The sequence below is a fragment of the Notolepis coatsorum genome (genome assembly GCF_963971535.1).
Source record: "Notolepis coatsorum genome assembly, chromosome: 17".
NCBI lineage: Eukaryota > Metazoa > Chordata > Actinopteri > Aulopiformes > Paralepididae > Notolepis > Notolepis coatsorum.
In genome coordinates, this window is record NC_140181.1 from 13,805,511 (window position 1) to 13,816,135 (window position 10,625).

A 10,625-nucleotide genomic window follows, 5' to 3' on the forward strand; every position below is an offset into this window, starting at 1 on the left:
TTTCTCACATTGTCGTTCTCTGCCCAATATCATAATATGAGGCAACGTGGTTTGCCACCTCCCATTGGCTGGTGCAGATTTCTGACAATGTGATTGGTTCAGATGAATGCTGAAAGGCAGAGTGAGTGTGTGTGCAAGCAGCTCATGTTAGCCGTGGTTTTTCTCTCCTGTCTTTTGGAAGCTAGCGATAACAACAAAAACACTTCCAGTCGGGGGGTTTCAAAATAAAAGAGCGAAGTCTAAAACAGGAAGGACGTTTATTTTGTACATTTGTGGCAGCGTTACAGCATTTTCAGTCTTTCTGTGCTCGCATTTTCAGTGGTATCGTTTGGACGCACATATTTCTGAACTGAGAACTGAACTAGTTTATGTAGAAAGTGAACTTTCCCAACACTGCCCATGTGATATATAATTTATTTATTTCGATTGTAGTTTTACAGTGATCTCCAACCCCGACTGGAATGTCTTGCTAGTATCGAGGCTAACAACCATCTAAAAATGAGTTAGTTAGCCAACAACAATCTAAACTATAGCTTTCCCTATATATCATATGAGGCATGTGGTATCCTTGACTGAGATTTCATAATCAAAATGTTAGATTAACCCTGAAAACTGAAAATATCTATGTTAAATAGTTCATCACATGGACTCTCAGAGTGATGGAACAAGCAGTAGCAGGCGGCAGGGGTGTGTGACATTCTGGGGAGCCTGCAGGCAAATCCCCCATGTTGAAACGACTTACTCAACGGTATTTAGAAGAAACAGTTGAAGACACCGGGGGCAGGTCATAAAAGCCCCCTCATGCTAAAACTGTTTGTGACACATACAAGGAGTCTTGAAGACAGTTGGGGAACTGTGAAACAAAACCACACACCAAAAAGGAGGGGGCCACAGTCAAACCCCCCCTCTGTCCAAAAAGGAGGGGGCCACCGCCCCCCTGGCTGCTACAGGAACCCACGAGGAAGGACATGTTGGGACCAATAAGCCCCAGAAAAGGAATGTTAAAAGGTCTGAGGTCATCGGACCTCCTCGCTGCTGGGAACTGGAAGAAGACACCGGCGGGGAGGTCAGGGGGGGCTGACCATCTGGGGAGGGGCGCCATGTGTGGAGGCAAGGAAACTATGTGGGAAGTCAGGGTATAAAACAGTGGGTTTTGGTGAGGAGAGGCAGGCCAGCTCATGACCCACCACGACCGTTCCCCAGGGGGTCTGAGTCTGCGCCTCCATCACCCACCACCGACCATGGTTTCTACTTTGTCCCTATGTGAGTAAAACTGTATATGGAATAATCACTGTTTGTGATAACTAGAGTAAGATGCCTATCTTAGACCCAGGTTTAATCATGTGGTGACAAGGAGTACTATGGTCTTATTTCATAATATAACATGACTAATATGTATGTGCAATACTGTCTTTGATGTAGAGAGCCAACGTGTGAGGGCTATTGTGATTTACCTCATCAATCCTTTTGTACAACTCATGTGTCATTTGAATGAAATACGTTTGCTGTATGTAACTAATGCATTATTCCACTCTCGGCCCACGCTGCAATTAAATGAATATTGGACCATAGCTTCTGGCTGTTTGGCTGTACAAACTTATTCTCTACTGGCTATTTTTGGGAGTCCAGATGAGGACCATGGTTCTATCACACTGTGATCTTTCCCTTCCTCTAGTTAGCACCCTCATTGTGCTGTAATTAATAGTAGATTCATTTAGGAATATACGACAGGCACCTATGTATTATTATTGTAATTCACAATATATTTCAAAATACATTTCTAATGACTCTGCACCCCAGTGATATATAGGGTTGTTCATTGTACAATACAGGGTTGATGTTTCTTGTTGATTATTATTCTCTATGTTTTTTTTTATAAAATTGTGTGATATTCTATTCCAGTTGTGTTTTTTTTTAATATATATATAGTGATATAAACTAGATATAAACATGCTGGATGTGTGTGTGTCCAGTCTCTTGGGTCCAGTCATTGGAATAACAAAGGAACGACAGACTGGAAGCTGGACCTTTGTTCAGGTGTGAATTGGTCTGGAGTGACATTGATCACATTGAATTCTGGGAGTGTAGTCCTTTCATCAAATAGCTGAATTCTTTCTTTCAAATTCTTTCAAAGCCCTGAACTGAGTTTAGGTTATAATGTTACCAGAATGTTTCATAGGACATTGATTGAAAACTATCGGCTTGAATTTTACAATTGATGGCCTTTTTTGAAGGTAAAGTAAAGTAAATTTCGCTGAGTAAATTTGACTCAAACTGAGTAAACTTTTACTCACTTGGGCTCGAATGGACTCAGTTTGAGTAAAATGTACCCTGCGAAATGTACTGTGTATGAACCTGTAGTTTCATATTATGTAAAAAAAGAAAAATGTGAAAATTCCCAGGGAGGAGGGGCCCAACAGCCCGGACATTTAAATGTTAACATTTAAATATACAGTTACAACATTGTTTTTAGTTAAGTTTTTAGATCAAATGTTAATATAAATCAATTAATATAAAAATATAGGCTAACCAATGTTAAAATGCTATATTTACTAAATATTAAGCATCCGGTAGAAATTATTTTAACATTTAATTCAAACAAACCAATTCACGTAACACCAGGAAACTTTGACAAAAGGCTTGTCATGGGTCAAAACGAATGGATTAACTTTCCATGCCCATAGGTCAAACGGGGGTGTGTCTATGAGTGTGGCCTATCTGCTTTTCTTTTAATTTTCTACTTCATCAAATTCAGCATGTGCAATGTTTATCAAATGTTTATCCACATACAAGTAACTAGGGGTGCACCGATATATCGGTCGGGTATCGGTATCAGCCGATAAGTGCCTTGTTGACTGCCATTGGCCTGTCGGCCAATAAGCTCGAATGTGCCGATGGCAGTGGCCGATAAATATCCATCAATTTGTGTCGCGTCAAACTGGTCCACACATTCAAACTTTGAAAAAAGTTTCAGTCAAGCGACCTGCCCACACAAGCTACTGCATCAAAGTTACTACTTATGATTAACAAAGGCATTCGTTTTGTGGCATTAACGTTATATAGTTACACATTCAATAACATCAGCGTATTTACCCGACCATAGCAAGCATTACTCATTCATATCTCTCACTTCCTTCCTTTGCTCAGAGAGCCCGTACTGAATTGTACCCATTCTGCAATCTGTTAATAAAGTTTTCAATCAGACAAATGTATAGAAAAGCTTTTATTATAACATTCGTTGTAGTAAAATCATTATGCCTCGTTTAGTACTCCTGCGGAGCGCTGGTAGTCTACTCGTGGGCCGCGGGGAGCTAACTTTATTAGCTTTGTTGTTGATCTCTCCTGAAAATCAATGGCGGACTTCCCGGAAGTAAAAAACGAATAAGCGCTTGCCGATTGGTGGTAAGAACAGCAGAGGCGGGTGCAAGCGGTGTGACGTAATTGGCAGAATCGACTGTCAATCAAAATTGTTCTGTTGCATTGCTTTGGTTGAGAGAGATAGATAAACTAATAAACAAGTCTTGAGCAAGACAAGTTAGTCTGTTATGAAAGCCAGTGAGTATTGTATGACTCAGACTTCAGCAATAATCATGACTCATGAGCATTATAAAATAAAAACACACATGGCATGGTGGAATTAATACCATAAACATATTTCTTGATGTTTCCTTTTTTTAAGTAAGTAAAGATGTTCATATCGGTGAGCACAACTTGTAACACAAAAAGAGAGACGTGTAGCCTATTTATTTATTTAATATTTTATTTATTAATTTTATTATTATTATTTTATTTGTTGCCTTGCCTAAAATAATAGTCAAGCATAGGGCTAAAACATTTTCATAAACAATAATATAATTTTTTGTTATATGGTTATAATAAAAGCTTTTCTATACATTTGTCTGATTGATTGATTGAAAACTTTATTAACAGATTGCAGAATGGGTACAATACAGTACAGCTCAGTGGACTGGAGGATGAAGACCAGAAAAAGACTTTCTGCTTTTTACATAAGGGTCCTCCATTTTCAATTCATCAAACATTTAGAGACATACAAATACAGTAGTTTCATAACCAAATATAATAATAATAAAAAAAAAATGTTGCCACAAATATCGGTATCGGTATCGGCCGATTGTGTTAGTTGAACAATCGGTATCGGTATCGGTGGAAAATTGTCATATCGGTGCATCCCTACAAGTAACATTTTAAAATATATATATTTGTTGCACATTGATACCGGTATACTTTCATATACATCCTGTTATGCCAACTCACTTGGCCAACTCAGAAGCCTCATTGACAATTCCTTTTTTTCCCTGACATTATAAAAAAAGAACTTTCCTCAACCAAACCAACATCAGCATCCGTCTGCGAGTGGATACATGACTTCCTAACCAACAGAGCCCAGTATGTTAGGTCAGACAACCTCACGTCCTCTACCCTCCCCCTGCACACCGGGGTCCCACAGGGCTGTGTGCTGGGCCCTCTCCTCTACTCCCTCTCCAACAACGATGAGACGGCCTACAGGGAGGAGGTCCAGCATATGGCAGCGCGGTGCGCCCACAGCCTGGCCCTCAACACCAAGAACTTCAAGGACGTCAGGAAGACCAATGCAGGGACTTGCGCCCTCTCCGTATCAACGGGATGGAGGCTGAGCGTGTCTCCAGCTTCAAATGCTGGGTGTTCATAATGTCCAAGGACCTCTCCTGGGCCCTCAACACCTCGACCCTCTTCTTCGTGAGGAGAATCTGTCTCCTCGGATTCTGGTGACCTGCTAAGGACGCACCATAGAAGGCCTCCATACATAACTGCATCACAGTCTGGTACGGCAACCGCACCGCCTCAGACCGGAGAACACTGCAGAGGGTGGTGAACACCACCCAACACATCACCGGTACACCACTCCCTGCTACTGAGACTGTCCAGTATTGTAAGGGACACCTCTCATCCCAACCACAGACTGTTTGCCCTCCTTCCCTCTGGGAGGCGCTACAGTCATCTGCAGTTCCAGCACCAGCAGGCTAAGGACCCTGTGTACAGTATATATATACTGTCACCTTGCTGAAATCTGTACCACGTGACAGCTTTTATTATCTTCCATATTCTATATATATATTTCATATCTACTCATATTATTTAAACCACTGGCTAGATTGGCTAGATTATCCATAGTGTATTAATGTATTGTGTATGTATTAGAGAGAGAGAGAGACACACACACGTCACACATACAGAGGGAGAGAGACACCGTTCTGCAGGTGGGAGAACACGAGTGACAGAGAGGGGAGAGAGACACACAAGTTCGCTCATCTATTTGATCAAAGAAAATGTCATCGCCTGAGAAAAGCTAGTTGAGACAAACTTAGCATCACATGGAGAACCCAACACATTCACCTGTTGCACACTTTGTGTACTTATCTTTCTTCCAGGATGGCGGCTTGTCAAAAATAAATGCATCCGTTTTGTGCCGCGGTAGAGTGAGTAGGTAACACACTGGGACAGCATGATATTGCTATTCTACTGTGAATTGTTCAAGAATATCCAGTAATAATAAGTCGACACATAGAAACCGTTGTCCCTTGCATTGCCGTGTACAAAATAATGGTTGCTATGTTACAGGCAGCCATGCTGGAAGGAGAACTACGCAAACATTCCATGCAAGGCCGCTGTTGGAAAACCATTCTGTCGCCGTCTACAAATCAACACCACAGCTTTGATCTCACTGCAATTTCCTCCTGGTTAAAAAAAATAAAAAATAAAGTATATTCCTTTCATCTGCGGAGTGGAGACACGCTTCCTCTCTCTCTCTCTCTCTCTCTCTCTCTCTCTCTCTCTCTCTCTCTCTCTCTCTCTCTCTCTCTCTCTCTCTCTCTCTCTCTCTCTCCCTCTCTCTGGAAGCAGGTGTTGTGGGCCGTTTGATGTAGGCTAGGCCCCCGCGTTGGTGGAGGCAGGTTTGTAACGTGTGAAGCTACATGTGACCTCCTCCTGGAGATGGCCAACGAGCCCCAGATGAAGCGTCCAGGTGCCAGAAACACACCCAGCTGTCTCGGGACAGAACATCTGACACACTGCCTCCCTGACTGCTGGCGGGACAGAAGGAACCGCCAACCGGGGACAGAACAGATCCGGGACGGTGTGCTTTCTATACACTCAGCTCATTACACCAGCTAATGAGAACGTGTCTCTAATGGAGTTGGTGACACTGGGCTGCTGCTGGCCCCGCCCCCACTGCTCCTGCCTGGCTGAGGGAGCTGTCCTTTAAGCCTGGTTCTGAAACACTCAGTTTCTAGCCCCCACTGCTCCTGCCTGGCTGAGGGAGCTGTCCTTTAAGCCTGGTGCTGAAACACTCTCAGCCCCCACTGCTCCTGCCTGGCTGAGGGAGCTGTCCTTTAAGCCTGGTGCTGAAACACTCTCGGCCCCCACTGCTCTTGCCTGGCTGAGGGAGCTGTCCTTTAAGCCTGGTGCTGAAACACTCTCAGCCCCCACTGCTCCTGCCTGGCTGAGGGAGCTGTCCTTTAAGCCTGGTGCTGAAACACTCTCGGCCCCCACTGCTCCTGCCTGGCTGAGGGAGCTGTCCTTTAAGCCTGGTGCTGAAACACTCTCAGCCCCCACTGCTCCTGCCTGGCTGAGGGAGCTGTCCTTTAAGCCTGGTTCTGAAACACTCTCAGCCCCACTGCTCCTGCCTGGCTGAGGGAGCTGTCCTTTAAGCCTGGTGCTGAAACACTCTCAGCCCCCACTGCTCCTGCCTGGCTGAGGGAGCTGTCCTTTAAGCCTGGTGCTGAAACACTCTCAGCCCCCACTGCTCCTGCCTGGCTGAGGGAGCTGTCCTTTAAGCCTGGTGCTGAAACACTCTCAGCCCCCACTGCTCCTGCCTGGCTGAGGGAGCTGTCCTTTAAGCCTGGTGCTGAAACACTCTTGGCCCTCACTGCTCCTGCCTGGCTGAGGGAGCTGTCCTTTAAGCCTGGTGCTGAAACACTCTTGGCCCCACTGCAGTGACAGCATGCATACCTTACCACCTCCATTCTGCCAGTCTAGTATGCTAGCGTAAATCATCAGCTAGGGGAGTCCTATTTCATTCTTCTTATAATAATAATATATAATAATAATAATAATAATAATAATAATAATAATAATAATAATAATAATAATAATAATAATAATAATAATAATAATAATAATAATAATAATAATAATAATAATAATAATAATAATAATAATAATAATATAATAATAATAATAATAATAATAATAATATAATAATAATAATAATAATAATAATAATAATAATAATAATAATAATAATAATAATAATAATAATAATAATAATAATAATAATAATAATAATAATAATAATAATAATAATAATAAATAATAATAATAATAATAATAATAATAATAATAATAATAATAATAATAATAATAATAATAATAATAATAATAATAATAATAATAATAATAATAATAATAATAATAATAATAATAATAATAATAATAATAATAATAATAATAATAATAATAATAATAATAATAATAATAATAATAATATAATAATAATAATAATATAATAATATAATAATAATAATAATATAATAATAATAATAATATAATAATAATATAATAATAATATAATAATAATAATAATAATAATAATAATAATATAATAATAAAAAATAAGTGCTTTAGGAGCAGTACAAAACTTAACTAAGTGGTTCCAAGTGGCCATAATGTCCATCTTATTTTCATTTGGTTACCGAGTAACTTACGTCCACTAAAATTGAATATTTTTGCCATTGAAACAGAAATCTAGCGGAAAAAGAAGTCTCGTTCTGAAATCCCGTGTGTGTTTTTACCTTGCGATGCAGCTGGATTTGTGAGATGTGTTTGTGTGTGTGTGCATGCGTGCGTGAGTGCGTGCGTGCGCGTGTGTGTGTGCGTGCGTGTGTCTGTGAACCAGGAAATAAACTGGACTTGTTGCGTTGGAATACAGCTAACTTAGCATCATCAATATAAAAACAATGGTTTGTGTTTGTTCATTTCCAAATTATGTCAACTCAACAACATGTTGCCAACTTCGCGTAACGTTCATAAACTATTGATACAGACTTGCACCCATAACTTGTGACCAGCTGTTCTGCTACATGGACCCTGATACCCAGCTGTTCCGCTACATGGACCCTGATACCCAGCTGTTCTGCTACATGGACCCTGATACCCAGCTGTTCTGCTACATGGACCCTGATACCCGAGCCAGCCTGGGCTACATGGACCCTGATACCCGAGCCAGCCTGGTTCACCTAAATACTTTTTACTCAAAAAGCCGTTCAATGAGTGAAGAGAGCGGTTGCAATGCAGACAGAGTGGAGGTAATGTAACATTAATTATTACAACTTGATATGGACGGACACGCTGAAACTAAACTGAGACAAGAGGTATTACGTATTGGCTATAACGGTATTGCAATAAGCTCAATGAACACAGATCATGTTTGACCAGAATGTATTATTGCATCAGGGGAACGGGAGCTCACACTCACCGCCCTCCATTTCAGAAAGCATGCGCTTGTTTACATCCAGGTTTATGTTGCACTGCTCGCTTTTTATTAGCCAATAATGGGCCAACTTTTTCCATAAACTAGTTTATTATATTCGAATGGCAGCATGCAGTTCGCCAGCTTTGTGTGTTACATTTGTAAATGTGAAAAGTCTGGCACGGACCGCCCACCCCTATCGTGAGCTCCACACACACACACACACACACACACACACACACACACACACACACACACACACACACACACACACACACACACACACACACACACACAACACACACGCACGCACACACACACACACACACACACACACACACACACACACACACACACACACACACACACACACACACACACACACACACACACACACACATGCACACACACACACACACACACACACACACACACACACACACACACACACACACACACACACACACACACACACACACACACACACACACACACACACACACACACACACACACACACACACACACACACACACACACACACACACATCCTGTCCACAGGGTATTGTATGTAAGTGTGTGGGGTGTTAAGTGTCAGTTGGAGAAGACCTACCTGTGCCGACTATCGCTGTGACAGACGAGGACCACAAATGGATAATAAGTCTCTGACTTTATTGTTTGATAATTCCTCAAACAATGCAATGCATGTGATGGCTGTGGCCCGATTGGGTTTTTAATCCTGTGTGTATTTTAACATCTGTTTAAATAAATTCATCCATGATGCCACGCCTGTCGTTGACAACCACACACACCTCACACGGTCAACCCATCCACCGACGGGGGCTATATGTGAACAAATTGAGCTAAAGCTGTTGTCACAAGCGAAGGGATGAGTCAGTTTGATCCCCAGCCTGGCACACCACCAGAACCCGGGCTCGTTTAGCTGCACATCGATTCAACGTTTAACCACTAGTTCACTGGCTGTATCAGATTACCGGAGCCACTGCCCCCACTAAGCCTCTCGGTACGACGCCAAATCCCATTTTAAATAACATTACAAGACAAACTGGGCTTAAATATTTGGCTAAATAACGTGAGGGATTTGCCGTGCGGAAACACAGGAGTGGGAGTTGTGAGAGAATTAGCATGATAATTGTCCGGACCCCTGAGGTGATTTCAGCCGAGATTTCTGTTGTTATAGATAACGTATTATATCTATTATATACCAAGATGGGGCTGGCCTATGCTAGTCACCCGATATTGTCTGACACCATGCCTTAGAGGCTGACCTTTCACTGTGTCTAGTTCACAGCCAGGGGCAATATGTCAAATAAATGTCAAACAATGTTTGCTGAAGCAGGCAGACAGAAAACAATACTTTGGCATCAAAGAGGGGGGGGGGATTTAGGGTCATGATAAGAAAGGGATTCTAAATGCAGGATAATAATAATGCACTTCCTCTCTTGACTTCTCTAAACATGTACACTTTACACAAGCACATCCCCCAGGGATCCAATGAAGCAGAGAGACGACTGCTTTGATTCTGTCTTTTTCAACTGATACTGTACTGATACTGTACTGCCTCTCTATCTAATCATCTCACGGAGAAGCAGAGAGTGACATCAGCTCAGTTAGGATGAGAAGGAGAGAAAGAGAAAGGGAGAAAGAGAGAGAAGAGAAAGAGAGGGAAGAGAGAGAGAGAGAGAGAGAGACAGAGAAAGAGTGGGAGAGAGAGGGAGAGGGAGAGAGATAGAGAGAAAGAGAGAGAAGAGAGAGACAGTGAGAGAGGGAGAGAGGGATAGAGAGATAGAGACTTTGAATTCTTTATTAAAACATCACAACTAAAAACAGTCAGTAGGGACATAAAACCTCACAGCATCTTCATAAAACCTGCACACACACACACACACACACACACACACACACACACACACACACACACACACACACACACACACACACACACACACACACACACACACACACACACACACCACACAACACACACACGCACACACACACACACCACACACACACACGCACACACACACACACAAACACCCCAATAAATCCCAATTTTTTTCTTCAGCACACATGAA